Raw genomic sequence first — 27615 nt, 5'->3', positions numbered from 1 at the left:
ATTAATTACCAAATAATAATTAATTAACAATTAATTCTAAATAAATATCAATAAATAAATTAACATATTTAATAAATTATAATTAAATTACTTCCCACCCTATTCCCCTATAAACACACAACCCGCTACAGAAAATAAATTACTAAAATTAAAATATTTATCAATTAATCAATTATAATTAATTACCAATTATATTTTAATTAATTACCAATTAATAATTAATTAACAATTAATTCTAAATAAATATCAATAAATAAATTAACATATTTAATTAATTATAATTAAATTACTTCCCACCCTATTCCCCTATAAACCCACAACCCGCTACAGAAAATAAATTACTAAAATTAAAATATATATCAATTAATCAATTATAATTAATTACCAATTATATTTTAATTAATTACCAATTAATAATTAATTAACAATTAATTCTAAATAAATATCAATACATAAATTAACATATTTAATTAATTATAATTAAATTACTTCCCACCCTATTCCCCTATAAACCCACAACCCGCTACAGAAAATAAATTACTAAAATTAAAATATTTATCAATTAATCAATTATAATTAATTACCAATTATATTTTAATTAATTACCAATTAATAATTAATTAACAATTAATTCTAAATAGATATTAATAAATAAATTAACATATTTAATTAATTAGAATTAAATTACTTCCCATCCTATTCCCCTATAAACCCACAACCCGCTACAGACTTATATTACACAAAAAATAAAAATTATTATTAACTTACCTTAAATTCGATATTTTTGTTGTCTATATTATGTCTAGTCGATATTATGTCCATTCTATATTTTTGATTCGATATTATGTCCATTCTATTCGATATTAATTTTCTCTAGTCGATATTTTTGTTGTCTATATTATGTCTAGTCGATATTATGTCCATTCTATATTTTTTACTCGATATTCTGTCCAGTCGAAATAAAAGACTCGATATTATGACTGTACACCGTTGCTATTCTAATCAGCCATTGCGAGATCAGGGGCACAATCACATACCTGTGTTAGTGAGGGAAAATCATTAAGAAAAGAATAACATTTCCTCTGAGAGGAATCTGCTATTCTGGCTTTAATAACCATTATAGGCAATGTGGTGTATTAGTGGGGGGATGTTCCAGTATACCTCTAGGAACATTTGATGAAGATGTGCATAATGGCAGTCTACTTTTGCCCACTAAGGCTCTCTCTGAACACAGAAGCTCTATAAACCAGAAGAGAAATCTTGCATGTTGTTCTTTTGAGAAGTGTAGAATCTCCTTGCAGTTCTCCTGTGCAGGGGTTACTGTTAAGAAAGAGGTAATGTTCTGAGTCCCTGCCTCCTTGAGTTAGAAAGGAAAAAGGTTGTGAAATTTCTATAACCACCCATCATCTCTCACAGTTTATCATATTTATCACAAATGTATGTGGCTTGAAAGGGAGAGCTGGAAACAACTAGGGAATCATTCTGGACTTCTGGAGTAAATGCCACCCTATTATTTTTTCTTTACAACATTGTTTGTACTGAAAGACCTTCACTGTCAACCTGAAGGAAATCGAAGCAGAGTTGCTCCTGGGAGGTTTTGGGATCAATGCTGCCAAAGATAGCCCTGTGACATACTCAAAGTCACAGCTGAGTCTTTGGCCTGTTGTGCACTCTGTGTCTTACTGTGGTGCCTGCCTTGTTAGCCTTGAAGTGTCTGGAAGCTGAAAGTAGAGAGAAGCCTTTGGTCCACTGACACAATGCTTTTGACGGTCCAATCAGACGATTAATTGGACTTTGCATCAATTTAAGCATCTTGCAATTTTTCCTACTACCGGGCAGCAGACATTGGTTTTGTTTACTGGAACCAACTATTATGTAGTGCAGCATGATTTTAGCATTATATTTGTAATTTGTGTTATACAGCATCAAATACAAAGCTGTATCTTCTCATAAAGCCAGTGAAATTCAACAAATCAGGTGAGACAAATAAGGTAAATATATGAATCCAACATTAAGGTTTTTGGAGCCCTCCTAAAATGCATGAATGTGGACATCACTAAGTCTTCTATTTAATAATATTCCAAATTTGGGATATATGCAAGGAGAATTTCTGATCTCCCCGGTTTTCACATTTTTGTTAAGGAGCATTCAGTAGAGACTCATGAGGTCATCTTAGAGTTCATGTCAGGATTTTGGGGACAATTTTCTCATTAAGATAGACAGAGGTAGAAGCCATTCGTAAGTTAGGCAGAGTACGGTAGATGTCACCACTGGGCACTATTTCTACTTCCACTGGCAGGTTGAGGACCTCCAGCGGAACCGACCTGGAAAAGTCACAACTTCGCCAGACAGCATACCTATGTGCCTTGTCCTGCATGAAGAAGAGCTATGGCTGCTGGAATGTTGAGGGTCAACTTCTCCAACTCCAAAGCTGTCTCGTGGTCTCTGCAGCAAGGATTTTTCCACCACAGGGTGTTTAAACACAAGCTTGTAACCACCCCAAGCCCCAACCTCAGTACACTGTATTCACAATAAGTTGCTCTTAATTTGTCCCTATATCTCACTTAAGGGGGTCGTCTTTTCAGGATTTAAGCTTCCTTGTTGCCTTTTACTAAAACATGTTTTTCATGGTTGCTCTAGGGATAGGATTTGCTAAATGAATAGCTCTTAACACATTTTGAAGCATGGGCTGCAAAAGTCATACAGGTACATGCATCATTGTTGCCGTTTGCGATTTCTTAATTGCGAAAATTAAGAAATCGCAATTAAGGAATCGCAAACGGCAATGCATCAATAAATCGCACTTTTTTTAGCGATTCCTTATTATTCCATAATTGCGATTCACAATTTGCGAATCGCAATTAAGGAATCCCTTGCCATTGATTCCTATGGGCCAAAAGGCCCATAGGAATGAATGGGAAGACAATCTCAATTTGCGAATCGCAATTAGCTAATCGCAAATTGAGATTGCGATTTCAAGGGTGCAGGGGTGTCCAAAGGACACCCTGTTGCACCGCTGAAGTCAATCTATGCACATATGTTGTGCACACACATGCCCTAAGGGCATGTGTGTGCACAACATGACAGTTTGAAAAAAGCAAAAAAATGCTTTTTTTTTATTTTTCGCAAATTACCATGAGGTCCTACCTCATGGTAATTTTTTCCCTCCTAATTGCGAATTCGCAATTGTTAAAGATGTCATGCATTGCATTTAAGGAATAGCAAATTGCGATTCCTTAAATGCAATCGCATTTTTAGAAATCGCAAAAAAATAGCGATTTCTTGTATTTTTGTTTGATGCATCCCAAATAGTGATTTAGGAATCGCAAACGGCCAATTTTTGCGATTCGCATCGTTTGCGATTCCTAAATCGCTTGATGCATGTGGCTGATAGAGTCTTACAGTATGCAATACATAATTTGAAATACTTTAAAATGCACGTGTAGGGCATAAGACTGACAGGCTGTGACAAAAGAGGCCACAATATTGATTTGAGATCCGACTTGCCTCCCACACAGACACAGCCTGGCCATGACCATGCACCGTGCACCATACCAGTGAGCTGATGCCCCGGAGGCCGGCTTTCCCTTGGCCCGCTTCTGTCAGTCTCTCCTGCCCAAGGCATCCTCAGGCTTTCAGCACTCCTCTCCCCTTGTTACAGTTATTCTGAGGGACTTAGTTGGCGCTGTGCAGACTATACACAGTTGCAGTCCCTCTGGATAACCGTTTCAGACACAAATACAAACTGAACAAGCCTGCTAGGCCAGCATGTGCACTTTGTATATTAATAGTGATCTGGCTAGACCTGTGTTTGAGAGGAGGCATGTTTGCTAATAAACAGCCTCTCTTTTCTTGAATGCAGTTATATTTCAACGGCTGAGGCCCACGTCACATATACAGTGTGGCTGTCAGTCACAATGAGATTTCTACATCAGGGACATCTTAAGGATTTTGGTGTCCTGGGCCAAACGGATGTTCAGAACATCTTAGAATTTATGATCCAGTTTCAGCTCTTTCATTTCCTCTTTGGCCATCTCACTGAGAGAGCACAGGCACTCTCGTCCAAATTCTAAATGTTTACAGCTAATATCAGTGGCGGCTGGTAACATTTCAAAGTGATGGGGCGTAAAAGTTTGGTATTACTTTTACGTAGTGAGCGATGCAAGCAAGCTTAATGGACACACATGGGGTCCAGGCTGGGCCCTCCCTCAGAGGATTTTTTTTTTAAAGATTGGCAAATTGGGAATTTTAATACAAAATAATTTTGTGATAAAGCAAGGCTTATAAAGTATTGGGAATGTATTGTCTTGAAATATTAAACACAATAAAAACTGCCCTATAGCAGGGGAGGGTGGCAACATGTCAGCCGTGTAATCGGCTGTGCTATGTGCTCCTCTTAAGCAGACCCCCACTGTCCTCCACTATATGGCTGTCTTTTAGATGTGATGATCTGGAATGTTTCTGACTAAGACCATGCCTGTCTGCATCTGCTACATTATCTCTTACCTCTTGGATAGGCTACCGGCTAGCGGTTTCTCTGCAACTCCTGTCCGTTCTTGGGCAGGATTGGATGCCATACTTGCCGTGCTCGCTGGAATGCTGCCTAAAACCGCGAGAGGTTTAAAGACTCTTGGCTCTGTGAATCTGCAGTGTACGACGAAAGCCGAGATGGGGGCTCAGCGGTCTGGGACACATCAAACATAAAAATCCGACTTTAGCCCTGAGAAGCCCCCTGGGGCAGGAAAGAAGTTGACGCTGGCGTCCCTTTTCATGGCTAAGTTTACCAACAAAAAATCTTCAGTCTTGGAGGCAGGAGGAGCCCTGACACAGCCCGCTGTGAACGAGAGAATGGAGGCAGAGGCTGAGACTCCATTAGAAGCAAGCAATAGCCCTGGGACAAAGCAGGTTAGTACAGGTGCTTCAGCAGGGGGCGAGAGGCTACATCAGTAGCAGCACTAGAGGGATCTTTATATCACCCCCAACCCTCAAATAACCCAAGAGACAACCTTAACAAACAAAGGGGCAAATTTGGTTTCTGATAAGGGAGAACCCTGGGGACAAAATAAAATATCAATAGGGGTTCTAGAGGATGATGGCCTCTGGGGTCAGTTAAAGGTTGGGCAAGTGCACATGATGGGGGAGGTAATAAGGTGGACTTTGGGGACACGTTTTACTCCCTATCTGACCAGTTGAATTCATCCAGTGAAGAGGATTCTCCACATTGGAGGCGGAATTCTGGACCGGAGTCACTGGGCAGTGGGTGGAGTGAGTCAAGCATCTTACATATGGAGGAGGTTGCTGGCAGCGTGTCATCTGCAATGGTTGAAGGTACTGTCAAGAAGAAAGATGGACCTGTTAGACGGGACATAAATGCAGACACAGGTGGTCTCTTATTATTGTACGTGAAGAAGCGGTGGCAACTTAGACAGCTAATTCCATTGTTCCAGAGTAAGGGGTCAGGTGGGTCAGGTTTATTTTATTGAATCCTGCAAAGCTTAAAGTTATATTCAAAGATGAAGCCCACTTTTTTGTCTCCGAAATTCAAGCAAAGAATTCCTGACAACTCTAGATATTGCAGGTTAGGGGATATAGATAATTGGAAATGAAGGAAGAGCAGGACTACTTACTCTTCACTAACTGAGCAGCTAATATATAGATTGGGGCCTGGGAGAAGGAGGATCGCAATCCATTACAATGGACCTAGTAGGTCCTGATGCCTTGAAGGATGGGTGTGGGGAAGGGAGGTTGTGCAGGGAGGATAGGGAGAGAGGGAATGATCAGGGGAAGGTGGAGGGAGCATGGGGTGTTTGGGTGGAGGAGGGGAGAATAAGCCATTTTATTAAGAGCAATAAGCAAGACATCAATATACTAAAAGTTGAAGATAAGCAGTGGTTAATATATTCAACGAGGTTTAATTTGTCTCAACGGCTCACCTTAATTCTAATGCAAGAAGAAAGGGACAGCTACTATAGCGATAAGGGGGTCTTGCGATGATTTTTCAAAGACTATGGGGTCGATTACAATGATGGGCGGATCGCCACCGCCCACATGGCGGTGGCGATCCGCCCACCAGAATCCACTGTCAGCCACCCAATTCCCCCCGACATATTACTATGGTGGGGGGGGACCACGGCGGACGGAAAGACCGTCCGCCGGTTTCCTGCCTGGTCGATGAGTCGACTGGGCGGAAAAGGTTTTAATGTTGGGGGTGACTGGTAGATACCGCCATCCATATTAAGGTACATGCAGGGATTTGCCTTTCCGTGGCTGCAAAGGCATGCGGTCCTTGACATTGTTTGCCGGTAGTGGGCCCACAGGTATTTTGGAGGGTGGGGGTGCACATGGGGGGTACCTATGGCACCCCCCTGCATTTGCATGTACAACGTGGCAGGCACCACGTGGTGCCTGTCACGTTGTGCATTCAAATGCACAACTTGCATTTTTAACCTTGCAGTGGGTGCTGCTGGCAGCACCGCCCGCCACAATGTTAAAAATGCGGGATGCGTCTGCCAGTGTGGCGGGCGCATCAAAATTGCAAATGCGGGACCGCCGCAAGCATTGCTGACGGTTCCATTTCCCGGGGCTATGGCGGGTGGACAAAGTCCACCCCCCCATGCTAATCAGCTCTTTTTATTTGCTCTATTAATATATGTGGACTTAATGATAGGAATAAGAGAGATAGAGTGGCTCTTGAGCTGAAGTCAATGCAACCTGATTTAGTCTGCATACAGGAAACTCATATTCCGCGGGGAAAGGGGGAGGATTAATGGAATTAGGGTTCACACTTTTAGCCTGTACACAACAAACCACAATGAATTGCGGGGTTGCAATTTTAACAAAACATGCTATGTGTACTGGAGGATGGATTCTGGTAGACAAGTATGGTTGTTGCTTGGTTGTTGAATGTTGCATTGGCCAAGCCAGGTTTACATTATGTTCGGTATATGGTTCGAATATGGATGAATCTGATATCTTGGATTTTCTTAATGTAGAATTGGCGTCATGGCCAACGCCCCTAGTGCTATATGGTGATTTTAATATTCATTTAAAGGTGTCATACAAACAAAGGAGGGGGGACACATATTCAGAGAGATAATCTATTGTTTTTAAAGCACTACAGTGTCTTATTCTTGATCATGGACTCATTGATGGTTGGGATAAATTTATGTACTCAGATCCTGGCTTTACTTTTTATTTCTTCCCATGTAACAAGTTTGTCAGATTAGATATTTTTCTTTATATCTGACACATGCATCTGAGGTTAAAATGGAGAAATTTCCTAGAATAGGCTCTGACCACAATCCATTGATGCCCGAGATCCCGCTGTCTGGCTTTATTAGGCCCTCCATGTTTTTAGTTTTGATAGAAAGTTGCTATCAGACCCAGTGTTTGTTAGCTACATTACATGTTGGTTGGAAAAATTTCTGCAAACTAACAGGAATTCTGCCACTATTGAGATACTATATAATGATATGCTGTTAGTATTTCAAAAGGCTCAGCAAAGTCAGATCCCTCTCTCTCATGTATCAGCTAACATAGGGGTATATTACCAACCAATAGAGATAATTTTTGTCTCTAACTTGTTTAGAGACAAAAATTATTGCCGCACATCGGCGATTTTTACCGCAGATAAACCTTGCTATTAGCAAGGTTTATCGCAAATGCGATAAAAAACGGCCGCAATGCATGAATATCGCTGAAAAGTCAGCGATATTCAGGCATCACCGAGCTAATGCTCTTAGCCATGTTATCCACCTCCCATTGGATAACATGGCTAAGAACTGCTCTGGGCAGGTGTTAGCTTTTGGAGATATTCGCGCTTAGCGCGAATATCTCCAAAAGTTGGTAATAGGAGATAGCGATGTTAGCGACTGTTTTCAGTCGCTAACATCTTGGCACGCCCACTTTGCATGTCATTAGTGATAAATATCACTGACATGCAAAGCGGGGCCCAAGATGGTCACTATCTCCTATTAGCTGTCGCTAACTGGTGTTAGCGACAGCTTGGTAATAGGGAGATAATTTTATCTCCGCTTTCTTGGCTTTTAAAGCCAAAAAAGCGGAGATAAAGCCCCTTGATAATATGCCCCATAGTTATTTTTAAGAAAAATGAAAAGTTATGTTTGCTGTTAGTATCATATAGACCTACATCACTGTTGAATTGTGATGGAAAAGTCCGTGCAAAGATTTTAGCAAATAGACTGTCTAGGGTGATTACCCCTTTGGTTTCACATAAGCAGCATGGCTTTATTCCCAGAAGAGGCATGGTCAACCATATTAAGAGGGTTATTATGCTATTTGATCTTGCAAATGTACAACAAGCATTTCTCTGATTGATGTTATCCGATGCCGAAAACGTTTTTGACCGTGTCTCTTGGGATTTTCTTTGGGCAGTGATGCGATGGAAAGGTTTTGGGGTAGGTTTTATAGCAGCAATAAGGGCTCTCTATAGAACTCCCATGGCAAAAATGTGTGCTATGGGTCTGGAGTTAGGCTCGTTATCTATTTTTAGGGGAACTAGACAGGGTTGTTTGTGTTCTCCTATATTGTGTGTTTTGTACATTGATCAGTTTTTAGCTAAGCTTGAACGAAATACTCTTATTAAATCTATTCATCAAAATCAGGTACAATATAGGGTATTTGCGTATGCAGATGATGTTGCTGCAGATGATGATCCGGCAACTGCAGTACTGGAAATTAAGAAGGTGGATAAACAGTTTGGACTATATTCAAGCTATAAATTAAAATCAGCTAAAACCCGGATTGTTTGCACTGAGCAGGTTGTCTTCAATGATCCAAGGATCATTGAAGAGATGGTGTATCTAGGGATTCACCTTAAAGCCTATTTAGATCAATTGGTGGCAGCAGACTGGGGTCGGCTGTTGGGGAAGATTAAAAGTCTGCTTCACAGAGTTGAATGTCTGCTTCTCTCATTAGTTGGAAGGGTCAATCTTTGAAAATGTGTATTTTACCCCAAGTTTTATATATCTTCCGGTCTGTACCTTTGGAGTTTGCTAAGATCAAGCTGCATATTCTCTGAATATCTTGTCCATTTGCACATCTTCAATCACCCCTCTTTCCTCTTTAGCACACTCTTTTCACTCTTCCCCGAATGCACGTACTTGCTTCTCACTCACTTTAAAACTTCCAAACATACACCGAACTCACTCACATTTAAGCAATTTATTTCCTTTTGCCCTGTAAATATTTTGCCATTTGTACACCCCCTTCACACACATTTCCATAGAATTGCAATTACAAATGGAATAAATTACCATTGTTCTGTGAACTCTGCAGAGAGGCCAACCTACTGACAGGCACTTTGCTTTGGCTTCAGTGTCAGAGCTCTCAATCAAAGCCCCTCATAAACACGTGGCATGGCTCAATGAACGTACGGTAAAGAGAGACAAAAACAACATGCTTACATAGCTTACATAGCTAACTCTTGAGGAAGGCAAGATTAAGCAAAACGTGAAATCGCTGACATGCATTGCCTAAACGTTCAATTCATTTTTTGCCATTAATGTTGTTAAGGGCATGAAGATCGTGCTACCGAGAACAAGCCACCAAAATGCACAAGATTGCATCCACTACTATGTGTGAGAAATGGGAAAGGGTGAGATCTATGCTTGTGAATGATGGACGGCTGCTCTCACGCAGGGACAGAGACTCTATCGCTCAAAACCATGACACTGAAAGCGTCACTGGCCTATAGTGGATACTGCCATAGACACAATGGCAAATTAAGGGCTTTAAAACAGTAAGCCCTGCGTCGTGCACTGCCTGGTTTTCGTCTCCTGCTTCATAGCGAGTCAAAGCAGGCATTACGATCGTATCTCAAAATAAAACAATCTATGTAATATTAGTTCAGGAATGTGGAGTCATTTCTGGGGAGGGCAGCCCCACAGCCCTAATAGAGAAACCACCCCCGTATAATATTTAGGTATAGTGAAGTTTGTTCTTAATATTGTAACAGAGCAGCAGCTCACTAATATTATTGCAGATAATCTCTGTGACCCCCTGCCATTTCTCATATGTGAGGTCCTGATTTGATTCTTTCATGAATGTTGCAAGAAGCGTAAACACATTTCTCTGCAAAATATCTGTAATAGACCCTCAGTCATCACCCATATTAAAAATAATTCCTCAAGGTCATTAGAGTAAGACTCTCTTCAGAGCAGACCAGGCTCAGTCAGGGGGCCCCCTGAAAGTTTGGGGCCCTGGGCCAGAGGCTACCTTACCTTAAAGCATCTCGGTCAGCACCTCCCAAGCACGTAAAAGTACCCTTGAGCTGTCAGTAAAACTGGACTGCATAGGATACAAAGTATGATGAAGTAAACTACTTCAAATCATTTGTGTGCGAGGTTTTTGCGTGTATGTCAGCGTCTGCCCCTCTTGGACAGACCTCTGTACTTCTGCAGCTCCTGCTAGAATTGAGCCTCATAGCTGCCATTCTACGAGCTTCTGTGCATTAGTTTACCATAACAAATCTTGATATGTTGTAAACAAATAACTGCAGGCGCAGCACTTTACCTGTTGCAGACTGTGCCGTTCGGCCTCTTGTTGTAATTGCCCCCACCCCCGCCCACCTGCCTCGGCAGCATAGGTCGCTGTTGGCAAGGCCACTGAGTAATGCAGGGATTGAGAAGGAAATAACAAATGTAAAATTATGTGTACACTGCATTGGTGGGGGAGCGGGGGGGGGGGGGGGGGTAAGCGAAGTCTGATGAATCGTCAATAGCTCTGCACCTGTCACAGTTGCCGTGAGGTCCCTCACTCCTGAAAACACACCAGAATTTCAGTTGAAACATACTGGGCTTTTGGGACTTTTTGGAGGGCTACAAAATCCAGTTGTATCCTCCAAACGGGGTCATTGAAAGCCATGAAAGGCCACACTCTACACCCAAAAGTGCAAGCCTGTGCTGCTAAGAAGGTCGCCTATATACCTTTTCTTACAAACGCTCTTATTGCAAAAGGCTGAATCGCTTCAAATCCCATCAATGCGCCATACAAGCTCGATGATACAATGATCAGTGCCACTCCTTTCATCAATCTGAGAAGCATGAAAGGCGGAGTGAACATTGTAATAATGTTTTAACTTGTGGGCCTCCAGTTTACAAAAGGTCTCTGCGTGCCATTGATCTCCTTGACCATAGTGTGGTTAGTAGTGTGTCTTAATGGGGGAATTTTCTTTGTGACATTACATGATCTAAGAAAGGCTAATAATATTGACATTAGGCTCTGTTCGAGTAGGCAGAGGATATGTACCCTCTTCGATTCCAGAATTACTGGCTGTCTCAGGGCTTAACTTAAGAATGGTAACTTAGTAATACAACCTCAGTTGAACGTGTTATTCTACGAGGGACCAAGGAAAAGGAGATAGAAGAAAGAAGGGATGGGCAGAGGAAGAATTTGAAAGTAAACACAAAGGGTGCAACATGAGACAGCAATACCAAAACAAGCATTGGAAATGCAATAGGTCTCGCATTAGAAAAGTTGTAGCTATTGGTCTTGTAAATGAAAAATTTTAGTCATGTGTTCGTTTTTAAAATAGCTAAATTGATAGCTTTGTCATTTACAATGCCAATAGTTATAACTTTCGCGAATGTGACACCTATAGCATTTTTAATGCAACATGTTTTGTATTTACGTGACTTAGATGGCAGCTCTGGTCATTAGGCCACATTTGCGGTTTACCTGCAGCACAGAGTACTACTCCATTAAGTGGTGTGACAAGCAGAAGTAAAAGAACTCCAGTTTCTCTTGAAATCAGAAACACGCTAAAGGGGGAAACAGTAGTGAAAGGACACGTGCTCGGTGTGTAAAATGTATTTAGGACTCGATGCGTATATATTAAAAAAAAAAAATCACAACATCTATGCTTAATTCTCAGTTGTTTACATACAAAAAAGGAGCAAAACTGAGTGAAGTTGGGCTTCAATACTACACATTTTCCGTTACTTGGAAATTTTAGAATATGTAAAAATATAAGCCAGCTTGCCATTCCCTCTTCCCCGCCACCACGTATGTTATGAAAACTGAGACTGGTATACAAAATCGGAGCATTCAGTGGAGGCTGGTAAAGGACAGGGGGGTGGGGGGTGGGAGGTTGCTAAGAAAACAAGACGGAGGGAAGGAAGAGAAGGGGAGGGGGGAGGAGAAAAGCGACACGGCGGGCAGGGGAGGGGGCGGAGCAGGGAGAGCCAAAATTACAGAAATGCAGCTTTCCAAAAGCAATAGACGAAGTGCTGCAGAACTGGAAGCTGCCGGAGCCGCACTCAATGCACATTAGGACTGGAAGGAGAAAAGCGTAACTTCTCACGAGCCCAGTAACTTTCACAGAAAAATCGGAACATTCAATGGAGGCTGGTAGAGGACAGGGGGGTGGGGTGCTGGGAAAACAAGACGGAGGGAAGGCAGAGAAGGGGAGGGGGAGGAGAAATGCGACACGGCGGGCAGGGGAGGGGGCGGAGCGGGGAGAGCGGCGATGAGGGTGTGAAGCAGCAGGGGCCTTTGAAGTGAAGCTAAGCTTCACTTCAAAGGTGTGGGAGGAGTGCTGCTGGGGAACAGATGGTGATTTGATGATGTGCACGCGCATTTTAGGTCAATGCGCTTGCACATTGACCTAAAAGCGCACGGGCACAGCATCAAATCGCCAGTCAATCGCCAGTCTAGGTAAAGCTTATTTAAGCCCCTATAGTCTCGCTCTGTTCAATGCGCATGCGCATTGAGAGGCGAGACCTAAAAAGGTGAGCCAAAGAAAGGAGGGGTGCAAGAGGAAATCAAAGATATGCTATGGTCAGACAAAGGAAAAGTAGAGTCATTGAGAGAAAAAAAGAGTCGAAGCAAGGAAGCCTAAAGGGTAAATGAAAACAGCATAAAAGACAATGTAAGATCAGAAGGTGTTGTTAAAAGCCCCATTTTTAATCATTCCAAAACTATTCTCCCCAATTTCCCTCTTGCAGTTGTCGGGCTGGCTTGCTCGCTCTGTCTATTGTAGAGGCTGGTATGACACCATTTGCAATGGCTGCTTTTGGTCCCCAGTCCAGAACTGTGCAAACTACCCAATCAGATGGACTCACAATTTTAAATCTCTTTTCCTGCTTTGTCATGTCTGTACTCCATCCGTGGTGTACAAGACAATTTGTGGTTGCAAATCACTGGTGCATACGATGGTGACACGTCTTTTCGATTCACAACCTGTGAAACACATGTTTTTGCAACTGCAAAAAGTTTAGAAAGGGAAGCCCCTGGTCCCATAATATGCTAGCAGGGAAGGTGAATGTTGACAACTCCAATCTGAGGCCCTTTCTTGAAGCGCCATTAGCAAGGCCGTGCAGACATCAAGACAGAAAGCCTCTTGTGTTGACTTTTGTAAATAAACGCAAGAAAGAGAAGCGTTTTCTCATTCGTTTTCTACCGACTATATTATCCTTCCCAGCATGCACACTGGTGGAGGGAGGGCACACTTGAACTCACGGGAAAGGAATGCACTTCCTACTTCTGCAGGGTAGACCTGGCCAAGGAATTCGCCTGCCTCTAATTTAGGTGACTCACAATCAATGCACCAGGCCTGCACGAGTTGCGTGCCATAATTATTTGAGCCTCGTGTTGTGACGAGTCGAAATATCTCATTTAATGTGCTGTAATGAGCACGCTGGAATGATCTGACTTCTAAATAAACATGTCTACACTGTAACTCATTCTATTTTTTATTACGTTGGGTCATTGTTTTACACGTGACATAAAATGTTACAGTTCACGACGTCACACATTTAGTAGGACTGACTAGTGTATGAGTAAAATTAAAGAATCAGTATTGATTTTTCTGCGAGAAAGCAACATTGTTAATTTAAGGTAAACTTTTTTACATAACAGTTATTATGCAACTCATTCGTCACAGTGGCAATTTTCAAAAGAAAACTGAATCCAGGAAAAGAAAAAAGAAATCTGCGGATGGGAGGAGGAAGAATAATTTCCGTCCCGGGCAATTTCCCTAGATTTAGCGCAGGCTCAGAATATCAATGCTGAGTAAGTATTTACACTCATTGGAACTTCATAGGATGTATAAATTACTTTTTTCTGGGACCACCAACCGTGTCAGAATAACAAAGTTGACTCCTTTTCCTGTTCTGTAGGGCTTTAATCACATGCACGTAAAACTGTAGCTCAGAATGTGCTTGAGAAGTTCACAATGGACCTGCGCATGCGTGTTGCTGATGCTGCGCACACGCAAACAGTCGGTCATTGCTCAAATAGCACCCATGAGACAGTGGATTATAAACTGGGGTGGATGGTGGACCACAACAACAATAATGCCATTTTTCTTGTTAGGTCCAGTAAAGTTTTCCGTAATTTAAATGAGCTCAACCCCTGGAAACTATGGCACAGAACAGAAAGGCTAAACTTAAGAAAATGTGTAAAATATTTAGGAGTATCAAAACTGTGAAACGGTAACAGAGGCAACACAATAAAAACCCCTCTCCAATGTATAAAAATAGAGAATATTTTAATGAACAAAATGGCACCCAAATGATAAAAATCCAATAAGTGGAACGTGAGATATGAATTTTTAAATTATTAAATAAAAATAGCACTAAAACGTGCCAATCCAGTCATCTGGTTGTGCTTGTCTGGGACCAGGACAAGGGTAAGGTTTAAGGCTGGCAGCAATGAAATGTGGGTCGGATATAAAGACTAGGTTTGTCCCAGTGGTAAAGTTACCTCCTGATGTCAACAGCCTTCAGCAGAAGCTGGAAATGGGCTTCTAGTTCGAGAGAGGGGGCTTGCCATCAATGGATTCTGGGACATGATGGAGCCTCAGTGAAGCAGTTGGTTTAGGTTGGAAAAACTCTGGTTGAGATGTTCAAGTTTTTACCCCCATAGGTCTCCCATGCAATCGCTTCTCCTTCAACCGCGGCACCAATGAATCTGTAGTTTGGAACCAAGGAGGGCTCCACGATGACAAATTCTGGTGTAGAGAGAAGAACATAGTGGGAGCTAGTGCGACGTCAGGCTCATTGGTGATGTACCCCTGTTGGATTGGTTCGGCAGGTTGGGCCCTGTCACCTGATGGTTCTCCAGGTAAAGTGTTAGCAAAAAGTTTACAAGAGCTGAGTTGCTGTATGGCATGTTGTTTTGTGGATCCAATATATTCAACAAATCAGTGGTCTTAGATTAGAGTAGGGTGTTTTTTTTTCTCTTATAGTTATAGCGTTTCTATAGAAAGAACAGCAATGCATAGAAAACAGCCAACACGTGTTTCACCCCTTCTAGGCATTCAGGCCTGGGGCTTTCACAAGGCTCTAGGCTCCTTTTTGTACGCACACTTTCACAAGGCTGACAGTGTAAGCATTCTAAAATAAGATAAATAGAAGTATACAGTGAAAAGATATACTACATGAAGCAACTACAGGCGTGTATTCATGTTAAGGGCAAAACAGAGTGGGAGGAGAGTGAGTGAAAGAGAGAGGAGAGAGGAAAGAGAAGGAGGTAAGCAACACCCCAAATGTAGTCATACACATTTTTGTACAAAGAAACAGCCAAAATAAAATAAAAATAAGAAAAAATAGAAAAACAGAGAGGAAATGGGAAGGAAAAGGGGGTAAGTAACAGTCCAAATTTAGGCATACACATTTTTGTGCAAGAACCCACCAAGAAATAAAATGAAAGAAAATTGAAAAACCATGGGATTTTTACAGGTAAAACATAAATTCAATTTGATTATCAAGACGGTTCCCAGAGTTGGTATAGTTGCAATGACATGATATTTGGAACGGGGTACAGTCGGTGCAGTAATTTTGATACAAGATAATGTAAGTACAATTCGCAAACGTACCTAAATGGAAAAGTCATTGATATATGAGCATTTGTAGTGTGTGTGTGTGTGTGTGATAAGGTGAGTAATACAGAGGGGAACGAGACAAGGATGCCCCCTTTCGCCCCTTCTCTTCGCCCTGGTGATGGAGCCCCTTGCGACCCTGGTGCAGTCCGACGGTCGGGTCTGAGGGTGGGAATGGGTCAACACGGAAACGGACAAGATCGCTCTATATGCAGACAATGTCCTCCATTTTCAATCAGGTCCTCTATTCCTTCAGATCCTACAATCCTTTGGGCAGGCCTCTGGCATCTGGCTGAATCCCAATAATTCGGCCCTGGTCCCTCTTCACTTGTCTAGAGACTGCTATGATTGGCAATCCTCCATACTGATTCAGCGACAGTCCTTCAAATATTTAGGGATCTGCATGGCCCTTCTCCCTGAGCTAGGCTGGTCCCTTTACGTTATACTACTGGTAAAGAAAGCCAAGGCTGACCTTCAGAAGTGGCAGACGTTACCTCTGAATCCCCTGGGAAGATTCGCCGTGTTTGAAATGATGATTCTCCCCAGGTTCCTGTATGTTCTCCAAAACACCCCTTTTTGTTTTCTAAGGTCCTGGTTTTGAGAACTGGATAGTATGATCACCAAGTTTCTTTAGGGGAAGGGGGGAGAGCACGCTTGGCCCTGACCCTATGCCAGATTCCTGCTTTCGATGTGGGCATGGGGATGACACACTTATAGCTGTACTACTTGGCCACTCGCCTACTGTCCATACATGATTGGTTTAAGGGCGGCTGGTCCCACCCGGCCTATAGGCTTGAATTGAGCTAGCTCGGCATGTCCAAAATCCCATCCCTGCTATATGGGGTATCCATTCCATCCACCCTACCGGATGTAATGCGCTCCGCAGGCAGCTTGACAGGCAGCTTTGCGTCACACTCGCTGGACACACAAGCTGACTCAGTGCACGCCTCTATGTCATGGCACTTGGTTCCGAAAAGTCAGTGGACTACAGGAATTTAGAGCATGGGACCTTATAGGTATCTCCCAATCGGGGGATGTGTGTTTAAGCGGTCAAATGCGCTCCTTCCAGGACCTCCAGACCCGATACTCCCTGCATTCATCACAATTTTACAAATTTCTGCGACATGCCCTCCAAGAGCACATATCGGAGGACACACGGCTCCCCGAGTACAGCCCTCCCGATGAGCAAACCATGTTGGGTGACCTGGCGAAGGGGGGTATTTCTTGCATTTAAAGGACACTGGTTAACAATACCCCAACCTCACTGGATTCGCTCAGAGGCCAATGGGAGGAGTGGGAAGGTACTCTAGAGGAACAGGACTGGCGTGATGTTCTCACGGCACCCAAAACAGTTAGGGCGTCAGCTAAACTCCGCCTCATCCAACTGTACTATTTGCACGCTGCCTGCCTAACCCCAGTACTCCTTCATCGGGAGGGCTTCCACCCGAGCGCTTCCTGCACGCGATGCAGCTATGAACCGGCTGACTTTTTCCACATGGTATGGACATCTCCTCATCTGGCACGGTTCTGGCCTGACATAGAAAAATAAGTCACAGAAATTTTGGAGTGGAAAGTCCCTCATGAACCGCAACACTCTCTCCTTGGGATTACGGATGGGCTGGAAGGGTGTAGGAACGAAAAGTTATTTTTTAACACAACAAAACACAAGAAAAAATCATGTACAAAGCACAAGGTTGTCCAAAGAAGTACTGCAGGGTGTGGGGCAAGTGGTTGGGTGCCATGGAGTAGTCAAAGCTGTGTATGCAACAATTACACTTATCTGTACAGTTGGGGGTCGGGCATTGCAATGTGATTGCGGATTTGGTTGTGAATTGCCATCCTCAGTGTCTTCTAATTATTTGCTGGTGTTGTTTATTATTAAAAACAATAAAAATGTGCTTATCAATAAAAAGGTGAGTAATACATACAAGATCCAGAATGTAGCCAGATTCCATCATGGGGTTCAATTAGGGGTCAGCACTATGGTCAGGAAGAAATATACGAGAGATTGTCAGGCAAATGGATGAAAGGCACAAAAACAGGTGTACCCATGCAGCCCCTCAAGGGGAAGGTGTTTTCATGCACACGCCTGTCCATGACCTTAGCCAATACTTTTACCTCACCAGGGTGCTATGTACCATTTTCCATCCTAACCTTGAGGAGCTGCACATACACACCGTTTTTTGAGAATATCTCAACAGCAGGTGTAGTGCTTTTTCTGTCTTCCAAGGGACTTGTAGTGTTCTGAAGAGGGTTTCCAAGTGTGCCACATTTATATCTGGCACTGTGTGGGTGGGGATGACTCCTGGCCCCTCAGTAACCAATACAGAAAAAATTATCAGGGTTACACCTACCCGTGTTTGAGTAGTTCTTGTGTGCCCTACTGCAAACAAAGCCATTGCTCCCCTCTCTAACTAAATCCGCTATTGCAGAACCTTTTCTTCTCCTGTGCTCCGGTCCTGTGCCGACCCCAGAGTTGCTGCCACAGAAATGAACAACCCCTCCTCTGTGGTCACTCAATACGGGTTTCGGAGGCAGCGCCTATCCATCTGGGATTTGTGCCTGGTTTGCTAAGGGTGGTACAAAAGGGGGTGGTAATGGACGGAGCATCTGAACCAATCAAACACTCACACCCAGTCAAAAGATCTGGGTTTAATCCATCACCGTTCTTTAGCCCACTCTGCCACCCCAGTTCAGACATGGCTATATGCAAATCAGTCTGACCCTGTGCCTCATGGGAACAGTCCAGCCCGAACTGCCAAGCCATGCCTTCCCTGGACCGGAATTAAGCTTCCGAGGACCGGTTTCTGGCATTGCAGCCATCTTCAGCCCGGCTTGCTTGAATCCAGTGACAAAGTGAGCAAGGGACTCACGTCTGAGCATACCCTGCCACACTTATGGCGGCCAAAAGTGGTACAAAAGGGGGTGGTAATGGACGGAGCATCTGAACTAATCAAACACTCACACCCAGTCAAAAGATCTGGGTTTAATCCTTCACCGTTCTTTAGCCCACTCTGCCACCCCAGTTCAGACATGGCTATATGCAAATCAGTCTGACCCTGTGCCTCATGGGAACAGTTCAGCCCGAACTGCCAAGCCATGCCTTCCCTGGACCGGAATCAAGCTTCCGAGGACCGGTTTCTGGCATTGCAGCCGTCTTCAGCCCGGCGTGCTTGAATCCAGTTGTTTGCTAAGGGTTCAACAGAAGGGGAAGGCCCAGTCGCTAAATACATCTGCATGAGACAGGGTAGGCCTCTTTGAGGTTTATTAAGTTCATAGGTCCCGTCCAGATGCTCATCCTGTCAGAGGAACAGAACACTTCCCCAGACCTAAGACCTTTCTCTCAGCTCTGGGAGCAAGTTCACATCTCATTAAGGAACTGTTCAACTCCTGGGTGACAGTTGGAAGCTCATGTAAATGGCCTCTCGAAGCTTTAAGCAGGAAAATGGCGAACTTTTAAAAGCACCTTTTGCGGAATCTTCAGTACAAATATGAGTTTAGGAATTATTTGAATTTATAAAAGATATTGTAAAAAGTCCATGAATTAACTTTTAGCTGGTATCTAGGCTGAGACAACATTATTTATTTTTAATATTAACTCACAATGCTTTCCTATACAGCTACCCTTCTGCAGTGAAAATAGCTTATGTAATGTTGTCACGGCAAAGACATGTTTTACATGAAACCGTGAAAACACACATAGGTGCGTCTAGTTATGGAAAGAGTATTTGTGTACGTGAAAATATGCTGTTTTTAGGACAATAACCCTCACCCACCTGAAGGTGTCATGCTTCATCATTGGGTTCCCTCCTCACAACTGGACCAAATGGTACCTGGTGCAGGCTACAACTCTCCAATGTAAAGCGCTAGGTATGAGTGAGAGGCAGAGTGCTATATTTGCAATGTGGTAAATTTTAAGCTAATGAAGATATATTGGAGAAGCACTCCTATTATTAATCTTAGTAAGTGTAAACTCTTAATTTTAATTTCAATGCTAAATCAAATGCGTGCTACAGTGGTGACAAGTTTGTCCTCACGTGCCTTCTATTTAACCTTCCTACCTCGAGTGGAATCACACCCGACCTCTGTGCACTGTTTCTGGAATTATTTTCCAATTTTATTTTTCAACCAAGAGATGTAACTTATTTTTACAAACTGAAAAACATTTTTTACACTTATTCGGTAACTCTATACCATATTTTGTCTTTAAACACTCATTTTTACATGAATTTACATGTTCATTTTCCAGTCATGAGCAATCAGCAATCAGCAATTACATTAAACAGAACGAAAAATACAATAGTTTCAACATAATATCCAAATTTCATGAATGCCCAATGCATTTCGAGCCCAAGGTGGCTCTTCTTCTGGGGCCTGAAATCTAAACACATGAACACTCTAATTAAATATCGGTCAGACAAGCATGGGGCCATAGATTATTACATTTAAAAGACTTCACAGTATTTTGCACCAGAGAAATGATCGTAATGTTCAAAAGAAATTATATAGAAAACCTCCACCATGTGGCCGGTGTCCCCATGTGTTAACACGAAAAGAATCATGAGGGGAACTTACCCTCCTGGTAGTTCAATTCTCCCGACTTTCGTTCTAAAACCAATAAATGAATGGAAAAAATCTGATGATCTGCCCTTTTAAACAGCGATGTCACAAACACATAAAGTTTACCCTAAATCACTCACCCTCTGTCGATTCTTAACGTCCCTACGGAACATCTAAGGGTTTTGCAGGGGCCCCTGTATATGCGAACACCTTTATGGCCAAGTACGAGTCAGATTACATATATACAGACAAAGATTGGATGAACCATGCAGTAGTATACTGTAAGTTCATCGATTATATTTTTGTGATTTGGGATTCGGATAGACAACTGTTGAAAGACAAACTAGTCACACTCAACCGACATGATGAACATTACGATCATTTCTCTGGTGCAAAATACTGTGACACTGTCTCGACCACCCGAGGAAGCCTCAACTAGCTTCTCGGCATGCCTCAGCGACCTAGCTAGATGGATGAATACCAACTGTTTATGCCTCAACGCAAATAAAACAGAGCTTCTTGTGTTGGGGAAAAATCCATCCATCTGGTCGTCTGCATGGTGGCCACCTGAACTTGGCGCCATACCAAAGCCCTCGGAACAGGTGAAAAATCTAGGAGTTAGATTAGAATCTACTCTATCCCTCGAACACCACACTAGGGGTATTGCTGGCAAATGCTACGGAATCCTCAAAACCTTAGGTAAAACTCTGGATTCCCTTCCCTCCACAAATAGGAAAACCCTGATTCACGCTCTAGTAACTCCCCATCTAGACAATAGCAACTCATTGTATGTGGGTTTGAGTAAAAAAGGTCTCCAGCGTTTACAATGCGTCCAAAACGCAGCTGCCCGCCTGGCACTTAATTTATCAAGAGATCATCAGGGAAAAGTGCCCTAGCCACACTTCACTGGCTCCCTATACGTGAGCGTATTACATTTAAAACAATGTGTATGACGCAACGTATCGCCCAAGGAAAAGGGCCAAAATACCTTCAGAATATACTGACCAAATATCAACCCAGCCGATTTTTAAGATCTCAAGGATGTATGCTCTTCCAGGTGCCCAGAATTCACCGGGCACGCATGGGCGGTAGATCCTTTAAATACCTGGCCAGCAAACAATGGAATGCACTACCCTCTGAGCTCAGAATGGAACCTTCAGAAAAAAAAATTCGTCATAAATTAAAAACTCACTAATTCCCGAAGGTATGAGCCTTTTCTTTTGATCCCTCTATAATACTTCCCCCCTAACTTTTGGAATATCCACTCTGTCCTTGTTCAAAAAGCGCGGGGACACACTGTTTCCTAGTGTAACCAGGCGCTATATAAAAGGCTTTTATTATTATTATTATTAGTGTATTTTTCGTTCTGTTTAATGTAATTGCTGATTGCTAATTGCTCATCACTGCAAATGTAAATTCATGTAAAAATGAGTGTTTAAAGACAAAATATGGTATAGAGTTACCGAATGAGTGTAAAAAATGTTTTTCAGTTTATTAAAATAAGTTACATCTCTTGGTTGAAAAATAAAATTGGAAAATAATTCCAGCAACAGTGCACAGAGGTCGGGTGTGATTCCACTCGAGGTAGGAAGGGTAAATTTTAAGCTACCTTCTGGTAGGCTAAATGTAAGTTTTATTATAGTGTCCCACATGGATAGGACTAAACGAAAAGTGAAGGGGAATATGAAAAAAAAGCTCCCCTTAAATGGTAAACATTTTTCTGCCCCTGGGGTGATCTAACTAAAGGTGTAGGGGCATTCGTCAGGACCAGTTGGTACAGTCACTCTGTGATAGTGAACATAAAACCTAGTTTTGCCCTATTGGTAGTAAGTCAGCTGATACAGTAAGTGGCCTACAATTTCCTTGTTATGAGGGTCCACCGTTGTACCTCAGAGTAGGATTTCTGCTCACTCTCAAGCCTAAATAGGCTGCCTAGGTCGCAAAGTTGTTTCAAGCAAACACGTCCTCCAAATGGCATGCCCAGCAGAGCATCTCATAACAAGGAATGCCACTTTCAGTTGGAGGTGCTCCCTGCTCTGTCACAGAGACAGAGGGATGGAGAGATCTGCATCAGGCAGACCCCCTGCATGACACGGACAGAATGTATCACCCTTCAGTGGGGCAGTGGTTCTCCCCTGGAATTCCTGGCTTGTCAAGCACCTGTTCAGCCTCAAGGCCTGGCTGAGACTACCATGAGTGGAAGAAGGGTGCCTCATAATCAAAGGATTTTGCCCCGCACTCTGAGAAACCTCAGAGGTCAGAGAACCCTTGGTGGCCAGGGGCTTGGCTCTTGATACTGAAAGCTGTCAGTGGCATCTGTTGGGTGCTCTTCTTGGAGGCCACGTTTTGCTTCAGTTGGGGACAGGAGTCTGATCCAAAGGATGGAATGGGACACATCCTTTTTTGACAATGGTGGTACTGTTTGTCTATTGAGATGCATCTGTGGGCAAGTTAAGGTTAGGTGCTACACAGATGAGGTCCAAAAGTGAGGAGAAGAGATCCCATTGGGTTAGTTCAGTAGCTCAGGATAGTGTAGAAAGGGGGATCAAACAGCAATGAAACTGACCACTGGCCCTGTTTAATAGGGCCTTCATACATGTTCTAACCCCTAAGAAAGGAAGCCCATCAAGGTATTGATTAGTTTACCCAGGCTTTTGGCTAAGGAGATCATGTTGACTTGGCCCTTTCTGCGGAGTCATCCCAACACTTTTTGCCTTTACCCTCCTGTTTATTGAACCCATTTTTGTTGGCTTCTAGAACTCTGGACACGTTACAACTGCTGAGCAGTGCCATGGTGCTTATGCACTCTCTTTTAAACCTAGTAATATTGGTGTACATCCAATTTGCATATTTAATTTACTTGTAAGTCCCTAGTGAAGTGCTCCTACATGCCCATAGGGCCTGAAGTTAAATTCTACTAAAGAGCCTTCAAAACTGATTGTGCTACCCATATAAGTAGGCTTTTAATTCATTCTCATTCTCAGGCCTCCCATTGCAGCTTGTGGGTGCCATTTCAACCTGGTAAAATAAACATCTCACCAGGCCTAAACCTTCCTTTTTAATCCATATAAATTACCCGTCGGGTAGGCCCTAAAAAGCCCATTCGGAAGGTACTGTGTATTTAAAATGTTGGTCATGTAGTTAAAAACTCTGAAACTCTTTTTTCACTAAAACAAGGCCTACCTCTCCTATAGGGTAACATTGGGCTAACGTATTGCTTTCAATAAGAGATAACTTTCAATTGGGAGCAGGTAGGCATATCAACATTGTTGTCTAAAGAAAATTTATTTGAAACCCTCTTTAATAGTAATATCAGATTTTAAGTCACACTTCTGAAAATACCACTTTTAGAATGTTGTCCCAACTATTTGGTACCTGCAACCTATTCCTGTGTCACATGACTGGGTGTAATTGGTAATTGGACTTTGTTTATTCCTGCCAGAGAGCGACACAATAAAGGGGTTAGGTGTTTCTTGATAGACCATCAACTGGCAGGATGGAGGGGCAGAGCTCCACACAGTCCAACTTACAATTAAATCGTCTGTGCCCTGCATTCACATAAACAACTTATCACCACTGTATTGTTGATACAGCCAGCATGGAGCCAGGGAAATGGAAGCAGGGAACTTCTAGTATTTTAAAGGGAATTCTCTAGAAACTTCTACTTGGAAGAAGGTAACAGTTATAAAAATAGGATTCTTAGTCCCACTCTTCAATACATTTCTGGACATGTAGAAGACTCAGAAGAACTGCTGTGCTACTCCGAAAGGACTACTACCCTGTTTGCCAGCTGCTGCCCTACTGCCCTGCTGCCCTGCTGTCCTACAGTCCGAGTGAAGGACTGGCCCTGCTATCTTGAACCCAGGACCACAAGAGTGATCTAGCTAGCTCAGCTGGCCTTCTGATCAGAGCCTCAGGTACAGAAAAGGCCCCAACCACCTTGAACACAGTACCAGGAATCTGTCTGCTGTGACTCCTAACCCCCCCCATGTTGTACTAGCCCAGTCCTGGACTCTTAGAAGAGGGCCTGAAGATTCTCTACTAGCCCAGCTGTGGTCCTGTGAATCACGACCCAATGCAGTGTGATGCATCTCCATGCAGCTGCATCGGAACTGCTGCTGCATGACACATTCCCAATGTCAGGCCCCATATTGCAGCCCGCAATCTCCTCGGAACCGCAGTTGATCAGTGCATCCTCAAACCAGGCATTCACATCTCAAGTTCCACGTCGACGGCATTCTCGTTGGTGATGCAGGACTCCACATCACAACCCAGCAGTTCTTCAGTACCACCACTGTGTGAATCCCCTCGATGTGGAATCTAGCAATGCTCTGCAGACCAAGATTTAAGGTATGCAGGAAGGTGCCCTTTTTGTGTGGTCACCCACCAACTGTTTGCTACAATGCTGATGGATATGACTCTGAAAGTGCACTGGAGCCAGCTGCCCATGTCCCATTGCCAGGGCTATCTCCCTCAAACTGGCATGTATAAATTGTCGTCCCCAATTGACAAGGTCTTTATCCCTGTTTTAAGTCCCTAGTGTATGGTACTAGTGGTAACAAGGGCATAACTGGTAAAGTGGTCCCCAGGGCTTGCAGCACTGTTTGTGCCACCATGAGTGACCCAAGTAAACTTGTGACAGCACGTCTACCATTACAGACTACAGGAACAGTATAAACTACTCCACTCCAACTTTGCGCTCCCAATGTGTGGCAAAGCCAATGCACTGATTTTAATGTATGTCAGTCATCCCTAAGGGAGGCCTTTTGAGCCCAGGAGACAGGGTGCCTTCTATTTAAAGATGTGGGCATGTAAGTGCAAGCGTATATGTCCCTATAGTGGAGGTTACCATGAAAGTACTCTAGAAGTGATAGGTGGTCCCTAGGGCACTTACTCATTTCGGTATTCACAGAAGTTAGGAGTCCTAACTTTAGGACTCCTAAATGCCTTCTGTGAATAACGAAAGTCTTAAAGTTAGGATGTTTCTCAGTTTAGGGATCCTAAACTTAGAAGTCCTAACTTTACTACTCTTAAACTGAGAAAAATTCAAACTTTAAGACTTTCGGTATTTCTGTGAATACCAAAATGAGTAAGTGCCTTCTGTGAATACCAAAATGGTAGTAAGTTTAGGATTTTATCTTAAGTTAGATCTGTGAATCGGGCCCTCTAATCAATATTGCACAACTTTTGCATTGCAGTCAATGGAAAAAGGTGATAGTGACAATCAGTCCTTGCAGCTCGAGTTGCGCGGAACCCACAGGGGTAAAGGTGATGCAGATCCATGGACCAGGCCAAGACAGTCAGTTGAATTTTTACCTGGCCAACAGAGCCTGAGTGCACAGTAGTCAAGGCTGTCCTTGATGTTGAAGGGGAGCATTGGGGGTGCTGCTTTTACCGCTTAGACAGTGCTGGAAGGAAAACAAATGCAAAACCTCAACAACAGGGCCACAGCTGTGGTCGGTTGAAGGTATTGCGGAGTTCCATCTTTATGCAGCATCAAGTGCAGAGATTGGTGATGGACTGTCAACCAACTAGCCTTGGCAACGGTAAACACAGCACATAGATACTTCGATGTCCGGTGGTTCTGGGGAACACAGTAGATGCCTGAAACTTTGTGGAAGGTATTACTACACTTTCCACAATACAGTAGACCATCTGGATTTGAGTGATTCTGCAGCGGGCCTGAATGCCAGCATTGTTTTACCTTACCTACAGTTTGTACTAGTGACACTAGTCCAGGGGAGCCTGAGGGTGCTTCAGGCTCTCACTGGGGCTATTCTCTATGGGGGAACTGGGAGAACCTAGGATGAGGTTTGATCAGGCAGATCCAGGAGTGTTGCCAAAGGGACAGAGTATCGCTCTTTTGGTTTGTGCAAGTCCTGTTGTCACAGGCACAGTCTCTTTGTCCTGTTCAATGCAGGTTGATTGATTCAGAACTGAGGTTCTGGTGTCAGGGGTTGCTCTTAAATCCTGGATTTAGGGGTGTTAGTGGTGTGAGTGCAAGTGGCCAATGGGATATTTGCCCCTGCTGCTAAAACTCCCCTAAGGTGATGACATCCTGGGTTGTAGGTCACCTTTTGTATCCATAACCCACTATTTCTACCAATTTTAAATATGCCAGAAGTCTTTCTTAGCTGTAGAGAACAGGCAGCCCACCATAGAGGTGTAGCTGGGCATTTGGGGGTGTACACCTCCTGCATACCTAATTTCCCACCTTTCCAGGCACTTACTCATTTCGGTATTCACAGAAGTTAGGAGTCCTAACTTTAGGACTCCTAAATGCCTTCTGTGAATAACGAAAGTCTTAAAGTTAGGATGTTTCTCAGTTTAGGGATCCTAAAGTTAGAAGTCCTAACTTTACTACTCTTAAACTGAGAAAAATTCAAACTTTAAGACTTTCCGTATTTTTCAGAAGGCATTTAGGAGTCCTAAAGTTAGGAGTCCTAACTTCTGTGAATACCCAAATGAGTAAGTGCCTTCTGTGAATACCAAAATGAGTAAGTGCCTTCTGTGAATACCAAAATGGTAGTAAGTTTAGGATTTTGTCTTAAATTAGTTCTGTGAATCGGGCCCTATGTTTTCATCTAAATTCCATAGCTCTGGTTATATATATGATATTTTGTTAACTTTGGTGTATAAATTACGATAAAAATACACTTTTTTTTTATAACTTGGTGTCGGATTTCCATCGAGTCATGTCAATTACTAACCATCCATGTTGGTACTCTGAAATGCTTAACACATGTTCCTCTAATAAAGCCTGACTGCTCTTTGCCACTCTACCAGGTCTGAGCTAAGGATTTGTTAGTGTGAATCCAAAGACCTTCTTTGGGGTTTGTGATAATATTGTATGGTCAAGTCTAACCAACATGACCACATAATACTTCACCTTCCTACAAGGTAATTTTGTTCAGCAGTCCTCACTTGGCCCGTGCTCCATTGAGGCTGTCCTGAACTTGGGATTTTGTCCTGGTTCGGTGTGAGCAGATAACCACAGTTGGTGCTTTTGTGTTTCTAGGCACTGTTTTGACTTAAAAGTTTGAAATTGCACATATCTGGTTCTACTGATTGAGTTTTTGTCGTTTTGGTCTCAAATAATTTATTAAATTCTACACTGTTTTTCTAAATTGCTGTGGGATTTTTCTTATGTTATGTTTTCACTTCATTACTGTTTGCAGTGCTGCATAAATGCTTTACACATGGCCTCTAAGTTA

This window comes from Lissotriton helveticus, chromosome 8, assembly GCF_964261635.1.
Source record: "Lissotriton helveticus chromosome 8, aLisHel1.1, whole genome shotgun sequence".
Classification (NCBI taxonomy): Eukaryota; Metazoa; Chordata; class Amphibia; order Caudata; family Salamandridae; genus Lissotriton; species Lissotriton helveticus.
The sequence above is the reverse complement of the archived record's forward strand: the minus strand, read 5'-3'. Positions refer to the sequence as shown.